This window comes from Pinus tabuliformis, chromosome 1_1, assembly GCF_031772625.1.
Source record: "Pinus tabuliformis cultivar Carrire ecotype Pingquan chromosome 1_1, CPIR1, whole genome shotgun sequence".
Lineage (NCBI taxonomy): Eukaryota > Viridiplantae > Streptophyta > Pinopsida > Pinales > Pinaceae > Pinus > Pinus tabuliformis.
Genome location: NC_142297.1, coordinates 911863285 through 911866961, shown reverse-complemented (window position 1 = coordinate 911866961; position 3677 = coordinate 911863285). Strand labels below are relative to the sequence as shown.

The 3677-nt window shown below is 32.7% G+C and overlaps 1 long non-coding RNA gene across 1 annotated transcript; it reads left to right on the top strand.

The window, feature by feature from the left end:
• The first annotated feature begins 1193 nt into the window (after nt 1-1193).
• Nucleotides 1194-2095, top strand: LOC149217363 (uncharacterized). The gene is made up of 3 exons (XR_016250663.1): nt 1194-1537; nt 1682-1781; nt 1916-2095. It is a non-coding gene; the product is annotated as an uncharacterized LOC149217363 (long non-coding RNA).
• The last annotated feature ends 1582 nt before the right edge of the window (nt 2096-3677 follow it).

The following is a 3677-nucleotide window of genomic DNA, read 5'->3' as shown; positions in this document are numbered from 1 at the left end:
TATCTCAATCATTTCATCTTGAAGCCTAAAATGCTTCTTGCAAATTAGTTTTCCTAAAGTGTCTATTAATTATAGTTTTCATTCTATTATTCATTAGAGGAAATTTCAGCCTAAAAGTGGCCTCCTAAAGAAAAATAATAAAATAAGAGATAAGTTTTAGAGGGAAAATAAGAAAACTATTTTTTTAATTGTATTTTTTGCTTATCTTCTTATAGATTTACTGAAATTTCAAGCATAGATACTCATTGGATGTGGAATCAAATTCCACATCCAATGAGTACCCATTATACATACTTCTGAGAAGACCCACACTATTAAAAATTGAAGATACATTAAAAAGAAAAAAAAGAAAAAAAACATGTTCAACACACTTTTTTAATATATCTTCAATTTTTAACAATGTGGGCCTTCTCAGAAGTATACATAATGTGTACTCGTTAGATGTGGAATTCAATTCTGCATCCAATGAGTTTCTACACTTGAAATTTGAGTAAACTTATAAGGAGATAAGCCAAAAATACAATTAAAAAAAAGTAACTTTTCCTCTTTTCCTTCCAAAATATTTGCATGTACCTCTTTTTAAATTTAAAGGATTTTGATTGGTTTACATATTATGACATGGAAATTACATGAAATTTTAATGGGCACTTTTAGGCTAAAATTTCCTCTAATATATCTTTCTTGATTCCATATATCTCTAGTGTTGTAAACCAATGGTTATGGTACAAATGTAATGTACCTCTTGCACTTATCATACAAGGTCTCATGGTCTAATATGGATTGAAAGGCAACAACATTTCTAGGCTTTTATAATTGACTGGTAAAGAAAAAAAAATTCTCATATCATAATTATTTTAAATTCAAGTCAACACAAATTTCATGAATCTATTATATGTTGCAATGTCATCTTATATCATAGGTAAGATTAAAGTCAAAAATTGAGATGTAAACTACACATCATTTCTTTGCAAGGTAATTTTTTCACGATATTTGCAATAACAACAAACAACCCAAAGTTGTTCACTAATTTACATATGCTTGCGCATGAAATAACTAAGACAACATTTTATTGTGATTTTCGAAACCAACTCAAACATAAGCTTAAGGAAAACTTATTTTTATTATTAACTATATTCTTGTAGCCTTGATTTTATCCCTTGCAAAATGGAATGAATTATCAAATTTAATTACGCCGTAAGGCGTTTCCCACTGAAATGAACTCCCCAAACTGCTTTCGTGTCAAAATATATGCCATTGGATTTTGTTGTTAGACGATTGGGTAATCAATATCTGTTGATTTGAATTGAGCAAGGCCAGCCGCGACGGTTCGTTGGATCCTGCAATAACTGTCCACTATCTTCCTTACGAACCGTCAACCGACTTAATTTATTATATCGATAATATTTTGCTCCATGAACAAGGGTTTTCTTCATATTTTCAGGTTATGCAGCTGGTATTTCGAAGCCAGAGGCGCATCTATTGCAGATCATTAATCCCATGCAGCGGATCAGTGGTTTTCCGGGCTCAAATTTGTAAGGTAGATATCGTATTATTGTACTCTTACCCCCTTGCATGTGCATTACTTGCTAATGCCTGAGAGAGGATTTCGATGGAATTCATTCAATTTAAAGCGATTTAAACGTTCAGAAGGCTAACTATATATTTATGGCACTATTTTCAGCCGGTTCGTTGTAGCAGAAGTGCCGGAGAAACTATCCACATCTCAATTCACTATTTTCTATAACGGAGTGGTGAATGTTTACGATATTCCTGCTGAGAAGGTCTTATTTTGATCCGAGCAACTCATATAATACATCAAGAAAATTTGTGTAAATTTTCATAAAACGATATGATTCTCTCATCTTTCTGCCTTTTACTTTATTTCCGACTGAGTACATTGCCATTCTCTGGGCAGGTTGAAGACATTATGAAGCTTGCCAGCTCCAATAGCTCGAGCAACAAAAGAACCTCTAAGATTACCAGCCGCAAAATTGAAGAGATATAGGGACAGCAGCCTTCCAAATCTGCATTGAACGCTGTCAATGAAAATCAACCTCAAAAAGTGGCAGCAGGTAAGACATGTATGACACATATGTCAAAGGGGTTGGATACATAGAATGTCAAAGGGTAAATGAAGGTTTTTTTTTGGTATAAATTGTTTTAACATGGTTTCTTGTTCCGCGTGCAGGTTTGGAAATAGTGAAGAAATTATCTCTGCAACGCTTCCTCCAAAAGCGAAAGGAGAGGTAATCAAACTCTAGCTCGTCTACAATTTCCCCTCTGTGTATTTAGATGATTCAATAGGAAATGAAACGAATAGATCGTTTATCGATTATTGTTAGTTTAAATTGAGAGGATTGAATACGCAAATTTGTATTGAAGCGGTGGTTTTTTTTTTTGGGAGCTCAGATTGAACAACGTGGCTCCTTACAGCACGGTGGAGACGGCGACATTGCCTTCGAAAGCAGCGAAGGATTCCGATGAGAAGATCATACTGTCGTTGGGTTGTCGGTGACAGCAAATTTAAAATGTGGGTGGATGCTATTGACCTTTAATTGCATCCAGTGGGAAATATTTTACCTTAAACGATCTGTTATTTTTGCCCTTTTAATCGATGGAAGGAACGTGCATTTGTACGGCCGATGACGGCAATGCGTTTTCCGTATTGGGGACCGTGAGTAGAGTGTGACAGGTGAAGCTCACCGGGCATGGGCGTAACTTGCAACGAACGTCAAGGTAGCTTCGTTGCAAGTGGCATGAAATTGCAGAGCACTAGACAACAGGCATGCGTATATTAATTTTGTACAAATCCTATCCTCCACCACCACTAGAGATGTATTATATTCTATATTGGAATATGTTTAAATCTTTCTAAAGTTAAAATATTTACTAAGGTTATTTCCGCGACTATTTCTATCATCACAGGATTCCACTTCACGCTACATCACAAAAGAGATATTATTTCACAATTTTGTTGATTTTATTTTTATTATTAAACCCACATATTCTTGGAATTATGGGGTGCACACATTGATGATGTAATATAATTTGATAATCCTTCGAATGGCTTGTGTTACTGGCAAACAAGAAACAATCTAGGGAAGAACATGTAATAATTAATTTTAAACTTAATAACATAAAATTCATAACAAGAAATACTTCGCGGTCGATGTTTATTAATGGGCTTTGTTACCAGGTTGTTATAAAGAAATATAAAGGAATATCTCATATTATTATCCTCACTATTATATCCAATGGGAGGCCATTTAATTGATTGCTGAATAAATTATAAAACAGACATATTGGGTGTTCATTTTTCCTAGTGGGCGATTCACCGTAAAATAAGTTCACACATCTTTTTTTGGAAATGAAATCTTAGAAAATGTTTCACTAGAATATAGATGAGATGAATAGATTTAACGAAACCTGTTAATTATAAAACAGATATATTGGGTTTTGTTTTTATTTATTTATTAAATATTGAAAATGTTTTATTAGAATAGAGATGATAGGATTGGTGAATTTTATTATAATTGGTATAATTATATTTATAAATATGGTTGATATATTTTTATAAGTATATATTATTAATATTTTATATTACAGCCGATTGAATTTTTAATATTATAATATTAAGGTTATTTAATTATTTTTTAGTCAACTTTATTTTAAATTTT